This window comes from Apus apus, chromosome 8 (assembly GCF_020740795.1).
Source record: "Apus apus isolate bApuApu2 chromosome 8, bApuApu2.pri.cur, whole genome shotgun sequence".
Lineage (NCBI taxonomy): Eukaryota > Metazoa > Chordata > Aves > Apodiformes > Apodidae > Apus > Apus apus.
In genome coordinates, this window is record NC_067289.1 from 9,606,415 (window position 1) to 9,618,565 (window position 12,151).

Below are 12,151 nucleotides of genomic sequence, written 5' to 3' on the forward strand. Positions count from 1 at the left end.
TGTCTGACCCCTCAGAATTCTCTGGCCTATTTTTTAAGTTTCCTTCTGTATTTTCACATTCAGACCATCTAGTCTAAGTAATTCATCTGTTTAATAATTCTGCAGGTTGCTTTTAATAGTGTTTGTGAAAGAATAAGACAATCCAGCAGGAAGAGGCATACAGCAAATCTTCCCCCATGAGACAGTCAACCTGCAGATCAGCTGCACTCCACTGCCAGGCTGCAGCTTTCTGTTCCCATTAGGTGCTCCCTGTGACAATGAACATTGCTTTCTGGATACGGACATCCCTGGGCTTTTAACAACTCAGAGGAACTTAGGCACCCCTGCATCTCAAATGCCAGGGCCACAGGTGCCAGCCAGCTATGTCCTGGTGCTTGACAGCCATGTCAAAAATGAAGGCAGTGCACTTGTGTGATTGGGGTGCCCAGTCTGACCCTCCAGCACTTCTTTTTAACCCAGGGGAAAGTCAAACTGGCAGGGCTGCAAAATCCTGAACCTGCCATACTTATTAAAAGCTTCACCCCAGGATGCTGTCTGTTGTTCCTAGCTAGGTGATATATGAATAACATCAGGATTTTACTGCCTGCTGTATTCACAGGACCTTAGGGTAGTGCATAGTTTTGAAGAAAGCTGATGACTTGCAGCCACTGAAATGATGTGACTCTATTCTTACTTTTATGCTGGTGATCAAATTTTAAAATAGGTACATTCAGGCAAGTGACTACAGCAACTAAATGCTTGCTTTCTTGACAAATGTGTGTGGCTTTGGAAGGACAGCTCTGAATTTCAGGGATAAAGGGTGCTTGCTCTTTGGTTTTAATTTTTGTTTTTGACCTGCCAACTAATCGGAGAATTGAGCTTTTGCCAGTCATCTAAGGATGTTCTTGTTGAAGTTCAGGTGAAGGCTTGTTTTCCTTGACTCATTGGGAGCTGTACATTAACAGTTACTGCTGCATGTTCTCTGCTGATGATTTGCACGAAGGAAGAACAAGCACTTGTCAAATAATTGTTGAGTTGAAATGGGAAGCAGACAAGGTGGGAGCGTGTTTCCCTGTAAATGGTAGTGAAAAGGACCAGAAGCACTCAACCCGTGTTATCAGAATTTGACTCTGTTTCACAGCTGCAGGACTGGATATGGCTGTGAGTGATCTCACTATAGCTATATTTACATAGCCATACATTCATGGTTCATCTACTGAAATCAATACTTTATTATAATTTAAACTCAAATCACTGCCAAGGAGATCAGACTTAGGCCCTGTGGTTTCTACATACCTCTAGAGAGTCTGGTTGAGCCCATTTTTGCATGGACTTCCACCTCATATAACCCCATTACCTTCACTAGGACCACACAAATGTAATTTAGTGAAAAGCTGGCACCACGTTTCCTGAAATTCAGTCTGTGAACTTGAGTTTCTGAAGGGATAGGTACATATTCTAATTCCTCTTCTAGAAATTGTATGCAATTCATCATGAAAACAGAAGGCCTCTCTTTTCTTTGATCCTCTGGCCATTTTACAGAGGAATATGAGTTTTCCTTCCTAAAAAACTTTTCTTCCCCATACTGGTATGCACACTTTACATCTTTAAAAAATAGCTAGCTGTATTAGCACAACTGAAGAAGACATTTAAAAAATAAGATATATATATATATATTATTATCTTAATAGGCTTGTTGATTGTTCAGGTTCTTTGATACTCCCTTAAGAGATGAAAATTAGATCACCTTAATTCTAAAGATGATCAAATATACTTGCCCTTCCATGGCCCTACAGCTAACACAACAATTCAGTTAAATATTTATTTATCATTTTTAGAATTAGAGTAACACATTTATAGTGATTCTAATCCACAAAAAGGTGCTACTTCATAAGGCAGGAATATTGTTCTGTAGCTCTGCACAACAAAACAAACACATTTATTTCAACTAACAAAATGTATGTTTGGAAGCAATTATTACAATATAAACAAATATTACTTAGCAGCTGATTATTTGCGTATTACTCTTTTCATAGATTATATGAGGGTATACCCTGCACAATCTATTTTATTCTCTCTAATTTTCCTAGCTGAATGCACTGTCCTAACTTTGCACTCTGGGACACCAAATAATTTTACCTTTGTCTAACTAAATAGATTTTTTTTGAACTGTTCTACCTTTGTTGTTGTTTTTGTAGGTGCAAAGTTACATCTGTCTGTTTCCCTGGCAAAAAGTGTGGTGTTGTTTTTTTTTTACCTTCATTCTCACTGGTATGACATCAGAGCCCTTTGTACTATCTGTTGCTCCTTCTTGGTGGGCATAGGAAGGGAGGGCTCAGCTAAAGGTTCAAACTCCCTCCCTGAGGAAGGCAGGAACTGCTGCTGGCTCCCCAGACTAACACTCAGCACATAGACCCAGGAACTGTCCCAGTGTGCCCAGGCTGCTTTGGGTGGCAAAAAGAAGCAAACAATAAAAAAAAACAATTAAAAAAAAAAAAATCCAGCCATCAGCAACTGTAGTTAATCCACTGGAGATGCCAATATGTTAAAAAAGGTGTTATATCACATAAAAACAGACTGTGAAGTTTGCTGAAAGCGTAGACTGCCACATCCATTGATAAGAAATATATGATTGAAAAGAACAGAGAAGCACCCTAGTGGATGCAAACAGTTACACTAAGAAAAAAAGTTATTTTCACGTCTTGCTGATACAAGGTGGTACCATCCACTGGGACCTTCCAGCTCGTTAATGATAGGGAGCCCTTGCATTGCTTGAAGACACCAGAACTTCCACCAGTCCATTGTACAGGACTGACTTCCTCTCAGCTTGCACGTAAAGACTGTTTGCCTCGCATCGCTAGACTTCACATTTGAGAAACACAAGCACACAATTTTTGGTGATTGTCTCTGTGGCTTTCTGGGGTTTGGGCACTGGCAAAAATCTGAGCATAGGTTGCTCTGAGTGGCTTATCAAAGTGATATTACAGGAGTCTTGTGATCATGTGTTTTGCGACATGAGAACAGATGCCTATTCTCCACTTGCATATTTCATTCTTGAAACATTTCTCTCATATTTGTAGCACCACAAAATCAAAAGTTTGGAGACAGAAAGAAATGCTGCTGTTTTGTTGTTTTGACTCTTTAAGCTGCTCAGTCTGTTTTTGTGATCCTGGTTCAGTTACCTAGGAAACAGCTGTAGGATGGAATTTATTCATTCTGTCTGAATAAGTGTCTGTGATACATACATGAGGCTTATTCTGCTTGTGCCTGTGGAAAATCAGTGAATGTTTTTATTACTATTAGGCTGAGACCAGGTATCTCCAAATACATGAGGGCAATTATTGGCATTATTTAAATGGTTAACAGAAATCCTCTCTAATTCCCAGAAGATAAGGGTGAAAGGACAACAGTTCAAATATATTATCAAGCATTTATAATATTGGGTCAGAGCAGGAAGCCAAAGGAGACCACAGCTGTCTGAAGTCAATGGGGACCAGAGTCCAATTGGCCCCTTCCATAGAAGACAGGGGCGCACATCTAGAGCACGCTGTGAGCCAGGTGGGGCCTGCCATGGCTCGTGAAAGCCAGAGATACAGAGAGGGACAGACCAGGGGTTATATATCCTCATCCAAATTGCACCCCAGTAGTCAAGTTTGTGAATTTGGTCAACCTTGTCACTAGGAGCCCCACTGAAGTGCCAGCTCTTGCAGGAGAGCATTAGGCAGAAGTCCATGCGCTCTCATATCCTGACTCTGTGAGCTGTTACTGTACAGCACTGGGCAGTGACTCTCTCCACCTTCTGCCACACACAGCATCATGCCACGTGAAAGGCCAGTGTTTCCATGCTAGAATACATTTTTTCCTGATTCATTCTGGCTCCCAGTGAGAACCGTCAATCTGTTGGTTCCTTGCCCTCATCTATTTAACTTCTTTTTTTGACAAGAACACAGTGTTTTCCCAGAATGGCTATCCCAACATGCCCTGTGAGCTTGGGGAAGGGCGAGTAGATCTCCAGCCTGTTCCTTATCCATATCCTTCCTTTCTTTCCTGAAGCTCCCACCCATGATGACCTCCACGTGGACAGCCTCCACCCTCAGTAGACCAGCATCACACACGACGTGTGTCTGGTCTGACACATGCTAATGTAGGTTTCATGTTCTATACTACAGGCAAAACTTAAATGGCAGACAAATTACAGCCCTGGCCTCATATAGATTTCTTTAAATGGTTAATGAGGCCTTGTTGGTAGTCCAGGAAGGGTTCTTCCAGTTCCCAAGGGTGACTCTGTGTCTCAGAGATGCCCACATGTGGGCTTGGAGCAATGCCACTAAGTGAGGTTTTTTACTTTTATTTCCCATTGCAATTGCTTTAATTGTTACAAAGGCAGAGCATGTGTCTGCTTCTAGTAGTGAGTTAGCTGTGGCCACACTGGACACAAGCAATTTCTGAATCAGGGTAGTCTCATCTTGATTTGGGACTCCAAATCCCTAGGGCTGAAGCTACACTCCCTACTTCACAGCCTGACATTGCACTCCATAATCAGCTGTAAGAGCTGGGCCTGCAGGAGAGGTCAGACTTTTGGCTGCATGACCTTAGCTAGTACGTGGAGAAGAAAACCTTTCATTTCAGTAGGGTTCAGTTAGAGGGCACAGGGAAATTTTGTGTGAATAGAAATATTTTCAAAGGAATTTATTCTAATAGTAAATAAGCCTTTGATGACTACCCAATATAAACTCTCTCACAGGGTGCACCAGGACCACTGCTACTCTAGGGTCACTCCAGCTGTGTTTTAGATTGGTGACTTGTATCCTCCTTTCATGGTCTGTGTTGTGATGCTGCTACTGCTAAGTGCAAAGAAGCCTGCTTGTTCCCTTCTGATTTATGCACCGTGTAGTTTTGATTTTAATAGGATTAAGCAAGAGGGAAGTAATGGCAAAATGTGGCCATTTGTTGTATTTACTGCATGTGTGCCTTTATTGTAGTGTTTTGGTATTTCATCCAAAGATCATAAAGTGCTTTACAAAGATGGTAAAATTATGAGCTGTACTTTTATGGGTGGTAAAACAGACTCAGTTAAGAGAATTTCCCAGTGTCACACAGAGAGTCAAGAGCAGGAAGAGATTCCAAAGGTTTTTTAACTCTACACTCTCTCCTTTAATTGGTATTTTATTTATTAAAATTAATATAGGCTTTTCTCGATACTACATTAGCATAAAGCAATCCAAATGACTCTCAGAAATAATTTTTAACAGCAGAGGAAACTGTTAGACTCATAGTGTTAGCATTCAGGAAATTAAAGCATTTAAGAGGTTTATGAATTTAACAGATGGCAATCTCTCAGCTCCCAGTTCATATGACACTACAAGTTTTTAGGATCTTTATTAGAAAGGAATTCATTACACTACTGGCATGGAATATCCTTAAGAAAATCTTGCTTTTGCCTCTAGATGGCTCACCTGGAACTGCCTTTGCAAAATTTTATCCAAAAAGGGATTTCTACAGTATATTCTCATGCTACAATGGCTTGCTTTTCCAGCAGCAATAGGGAGTCAATCATGTAAACGTATTATATCTGTGTAAAAACATTCTGCCAAATTGTTTTGCCTTTTGTAAGAAGAAGAATAACAGATGGATTAGGGACAGAGCAGATTTATGAGTAAAGAAACTTTCTATTAGTCATTATCATGAGTCACATCCTAAAATATCTTTGGGATGGCTGTCTTTCTGGCTATAATAAACATTTTTCCAGGTGCAATCTTTGTTGTGGGGTAGGTGATATGTTAGGCAGTGATCACACTGTCATCAGTCTATTGTCTTTCTGCCCAGTAAATCAGAAATGGCATTTTTCTTAGGGGAGTGGGATGCACAGTACTGTACATAGTCCTGAGACTTCAAATTACATAAAAATAATGCTGAATAATCTGTGCTTAAACTAGTAGCAATTAAAAAACACAAAAGCACTTGAGGAAAGAGCTAACAAGTTTTGTTAGCTTCTCTTGCTAAACAATATGGTTCATACAGATTTGTAAAAGTTCAGGTTAAAGTATATATTTATTATTATGTCCATAAAAAATCACAAATAAATGAAAAAGGGCAACTGGTGGCTGAGAACACAGCAAAACCCACCCATCTTCTATGACCAGAATTCAGAAAGGGCTGTCTGCACACTGAAACTCACAGGTTTGTGTTGTGAGAGCTGCAGTGTTTAGGGCAGTCCTGCAGATGCTGTACGTTTAATTTAGTGTGTTCAGGGGACACAACATTATAAAAGCAACACAGAAATGAGAATCCTGTTCTTGGAGATCCAATGTACCTCAGTGGAGTGTGACACAACTTCCCTAATATTTTTATTTTATGTGTTATCCATTTGGGGCTCTTTTTTTCTGTGGTTTCTATAGGGTGAGATAAAAATCAACAGGAAAGCTGCTCACATCACATAATTCTCCTGACTGTAATGGAGACTGTATTTATCCTTCATCTGCTAAACAGGAGCAGCCCCCTTTTTTCAGTGGCACCCTGTGCTATTCCTACTTGCGCATTCCACCTTTGTTCTGCAGGAGGAACTCCCCTTGATATCCATATGTATTCCACACACCAGGCAAGTGCAGAGCCTGCAATCGACAGCCTCTGTGCTGCAGCCTGGGGAGCAGAATATTTCTCCAGAGTGTTCCCTGCATTTTAATAGTCCAGAGAAAGTAGAAATTTCCTTTTTCTGAAAGGGAGAGACTGAATAAAAGAAGGGTCAGAGTAAGGATCAAACTGATCTGAAGTGTTTTTTTGTAATTATGCTTTTTAGTCACCCCAGCGTCTAAGTGATACATTAACTGTTAAGAATATAGCCTCAGATTGTGTAGAAGAGACACAAATATTCACCAGATGCTTTAAGTGAAAAACAGGGACATAAAGATCATGACAGGTGCCCAGACTTACAGTGAAGTGGGAACAGGACTGAAATGTCTTGCATAGTCTCTCCTGCATCTCTGGTGCATGATTTTGGGGAGAATTTTGTTCATACATAGTCAAAACTGGGAAAAGAAAAATTAGAACAGTAGTCCTCACTGAAACCGGGCTCCATCTTAGCCAAATTGCTTGTTTGTTGTAAGCTAGTAATAAAAAGATCTGCAAAATTAAGTTTTAAAATGATGTTAAAAATGTTCTGGACTGCCAAGGTCCTCTACCCATTGCCATTAATCTCAAAAACCTTTTCTGTCACCTCTACTTCAACAAAGGAAAATTACATGTATTTCTCTCCATCCACATATTTTGATCAACAGTCCACAATATGAAAGATGCTTGATTTTTGTGCCTCCCAAGTGAGATGATGAGAAAATTATGGTTTTACCAAGGGAAAGTCATGTTTGACCAACCTTATAGCCCTCTATGACAAAGTAACTAGGTGGATAGATGACGGTAGGGCGGTAGATGTTTTATCTTGATTTCAGTAAAGCATTTGATGCTGTCTCCCACAGCATCCTTGTAGATAAACTGAGGAAGTGTGCTCTTGATGGTCAGGTAGTGAGGTGGATCATGAACTGGTTGAAAGGAAGAAGTCAGAGAGTTGTGTTCAGTGGGACAAAATCTAGTTGGAGGTCTGTGAGTAGTGGAGTCCCTCAGGGGTCAGTACTGGGACCGGTACTATTCAATATATTCATCAATGACCTGTATGAGGGAACAGAGTGTGCCCTCAGCAAGTTTGCTGATGACACTAATCTGGGAGGAGTTGCTGACACCCCAGAAGGCTGTGCTGCCATTCAGCAAGACCTAGACAGGCTGGAGAGTTGGGCAGGGAGAAACTTGATGAAATTCAACAAGGGCAAGTGTAGAGTCTTGCATCTGGGGAAGAACAACCCCATGTAATGGTACAGGTTGGGGGCTGACCTGCTGGAGAGCAGTGTAGGAGAAAAGGACCTTGGGGTCCTGGTGGACAGAAGGATGACCATGAGCCAGCAATCTGCTCTTGTAGCCAAGAAGGCCAATGGCATCCTGGGGTGTATTAGAAAGGGTGTGGTTAGTAGGTCAGGGGAGATTTTCCTTCCCCTTTATTCTGCCTTGGTGAGGCCACATCTGGAATGTTGTGTCCAGTTCTGTGCCCCTCAGTTCAAAAAGAATAGGGAACTTCTTGAAAGAGTCCGGCACAGAGCCACAAAAATGATTAAGGGAGCGGAACATCTCCCTTATGAGGAAAGACTGAGGGAGCTGGGTCTCTTTAGCTTGGAAAAGAGGAGACTGGAGGGTGACCTCATCAATGTTTACAGATATGTTAAAGGCGAGTGTCAGGAGGATGGAGCCAGGCTTTTTACAGTGGTGTCCAGTGATAGGACAAGGGGCAATGGGTGCAAACTGGAACATAGGAGGTTCCACGTAAACATCGGAAAAAACTTCTTTACTGTAAGAGTGACAGAGCACTGGAACAGGCTGCCCAGAGAGGTTGTGGAGTCTCCTTCACTGGAGATATTCAAAGCCCACCTGGACATGTTTCTGTGTGAGCTAGGCTAGGTGATCATGCTCTGGCAGGGGGTTAGACTAGATGATCTTTCAAGGTCCCTTCCAACCCCTAAGATTCTGTGATTCTGTGAAACACCACCCAGAAGTGACTCTGCTGTTTTTCTTCTAGTGGAATTCCACTAAGATGTAAACTGCAGGACCTGCTTAATAATTGTGGTCTTTTCTACTTGCTGAGGTCTGTACGTTACAGCAGGACTGAAGTAGGTTCCAATGGAAAATAACAATGTTTAAGAGAGGCAATTTATTAGAAGAAATTCTACCTCATCTCCCGTTCCTCCAGCACACATCAAACCTGAAATCAACCTAACACTGCTGCTCCTTGAAAAATTCACCACAGTTCAGCACAACTAGTTAATCCAGCTCAAGAAAAGCCTAGAGCTACATTAGCATGGAAACCAAATATGTGCTATTGGGTTGTCACGTGGAAGGGAGGATCTCTTTAGGTCGAGGGCAACAGCTGAGCAGGGATGTGGCTGCTTGCACTGTCGCTACTGTGCCTTTTGTGTGTACATAAAACTTTGGTTTCCAGGGGTTTGCAGGCACAAACATCCCCCTGACACCCAAACAAATAATCAGAAATAAATAACTCATAAAGCTGGTGATAATAATGCCAGAGAATGGCCATTCATAGAAATATGCACTACATCACTGCTTCTGACTACATGGTGATTCATCACCATTTCCTTTATCTTGACTTTTATTCTTTTGATTATCTTTGCTCAGGGATCCCTTAAACACTTTCCACCTAATTTTAGATATATTTTTACTTAAATACTCTATCTTGGAAAAAGCTCTTCTCAATAGGACTGTTTCCTATAAGTAGGTCACTGTAGTAAAGGGGTTAGATGTGCAGCCTTTGCTGACAAGTTACTTCGCTTTCTAAAACACTTAATGCTGCTTTTCAAAAAAATAAAGGAAGAAAAAAAAAAGAAAAAAAGAAAAAAAGAAAGCCATTTGTTGACCTGTTTTTTGGTGCTGGGTAAAGTGTCTTTCTGACCAGCTCAAGAGAGAGACATTAAACCAGTGATGTATAGAACTATATTTATACTCTGAATAAATAAACTAAAAATATCTCTTCAAACAGGGTAAGCTATAATTTTAAATTGTAGCACTTCTAAAGAGCCTTCACTGATATCAGACACTCCCAGGCTCCAAGCAGTATGCACTGCATTTTAATCAAATAACTGTGAAACCACTGCCACAAAATTGCAACCAAAATGTTTGTGTAATGTTATGTAGCTACGGAAACAAACTTGGGCTTCTAGAATTACCTTATTAACTGGTTCATAGCAATGGGCTCCTTGCAGCATTTGGGCAGAGTTTCATGTTAGGCTGTGCAATTTCTCCTCTAGCCCCAAAGATGAGTAAACCCCATGTAGATTCAAGAAATGGCAGGTATGAAGTGATATCAGGGCCTTATGAATATTAGATTGATTAAGGAAAGAGAAAATTCCTACTTTGCCATTAGTAACTAGGACAGGTAAGTCAAAGGTTCTTGATTGTATACAAATGCCACATGGTGTTTATAATGGCATTTCTCAATTATCTCAATATGTAATTTTTCTTTTCACATCCACTTTATTTCATTTCCAGCTGCTTAGGGTGCAAGTCGAGATGCAACCTTTTGGTTACTCTGCATTACATACCTCAGAAATCATGACACTTGAAGTTACTAGATTTTCTTGAAAACCTTAATTACATTTACAATAATCTATTTACAGAGGTTACTTGTGTCTTTCCCTGCTAAGTTCTATTTAGGCTTTTTCAGGATCTAGTGATACCTAACTACACCCAGAGATCAGGAAGTCTCTCCACCATTTTCCTATCTCCCCAACCCCTCAAATTTTTGGTATTAAACCACCAAAAATATATGTGTATCTTGCCTTATGGTGTCCCAGAAGTAGGGCAGTTTAGTACAGAAATATAAATTCTTTTCTAGAGGAAAGTCACTTTCTATGTATCACTGAGCAGTCATCAAAAACTAAATATTCTATAATTCAGTCATGCTGGAGATGTGTTTCAATATTATTGCCATTTTTTTTCTCTTTTTTAATCTGACATAAAATGTTACCAATATCTATTAAAATCTCCCTGTATGGAGGTGGCAGGCAGAAGAAAATTGCAAGATGGTGAGAGAATAGTTTTGCATATGTTTTATTTAATCAATCTGTATTTGGGATGACAAATATCCAGTCTCTAGAGGGGTGGCCATGGTGGTGCTCCCAGAAGCACACAGGGAAGGGCAGCAAGGTCCCAGCTCTGCTTGCTCGGCACCTGGGGCGGGCTTGTCTTGGCTGAGGGCTGGAGTGGGCCAGCAGCTTTCAATGATGAGGGACTGCCTCTTGTTACTAAGCTTCCAAGAGAAGCACCAAGCATGGGTAACTCTCTCTGGTCACAAAGCAAGCTAAGAAACACAAACAACCCTCAGGCTTATATTCAGTCCTTTGTTTTTGTGGTCCTTTGGAGGTTGTCTTTTTGTCACTTGCAAAGGGTATGGATGTAGTTGGTTGAACAGTCTTTATGACCAGCTCACCTTGCGATACAACCCTGCTAAGTTACCTGCTTTCAGCATACAGAGGTAGTAACATGCAGAGTCTTTACCAGAGAATATTTTTCAGATAAATCAGGTACCTATGAAAGGATCATTAATGGCCTTCCAGTACTTAAAGGGTACCTGAGAGCAAAAGTCAGAGCAGCTGCAGTAACACCCAAAGATGGCCATTTCCCAGCAAGGTTTATATCTCTTTACTGTCCTTTCTAAATCTATTTTTCTCATTTTTGCCAGTAGCAAGAATCAACCACAGTTTATTTAAATCTGGAAGAAATATTTGCTCTAGGGTGGGAACCAGAGAAGCTGAAGGTGCGTGTTACTCTAGACCCAATGCAAAAGCTCTCAGCACAGGGCTGATTCTGAAGCCCAGCAGTGCTGGTCAAGGCTCATCAACTTCAGCATGCTTCGAAAATGCATGTGCTCTGAATGTAAATATTTGTCTCCTTCACTTTAGACATAGAAATCCAAGTGGGTCATGATCCAGAAATAGTGTGAGAAAAATAAATCGTTCATGATATTTAGAAAGGACTTGTGTTTATAGTCTTCACAAACTTGTATTGACCAGTCATAAAACTACAGCCCCTAAAAAATGTGTAATCCTGCCAATTTCATATGGAAAACATGAAGGCTTAGACATTAACATGAGGACTCTTTTTTCTTATGCTGAATTTAAATATTAATGATAAATCAAAGCACTCAAATTCTGAGTTGGGTTCTCAAAAAGAAAGAGATTGGCTTACAGCCATGTTTCTGATTTTTAACATAAAAACTGTGGAGGATGTTGTCTTCTGATTATGGAGTCTAAATTTCAGATTATTAAGCTTTCTCTGCAGCCATGAGAACAGGATGCTTACCTTTTCAAATGTGTTATCTGAATTTCTCATAATAAATCCTGGATTTATATCTTAAAGAAAGCATGAAATGGTGTCAGGTTTATGATAAACTCACAAGAACTCACAGTGCTGCTTAAGCCTGCATTTTCTCAGTTTTCCTGACAAAAATTACAGGATGTTCCTAAGGTTTTCCTAGAAAGGGAACTATGCCAGGAGAATGATATGCCATTTACAATGATAATCATCAGACTGGTTGTTAATTTCAAAATTGATTGTTACTCTC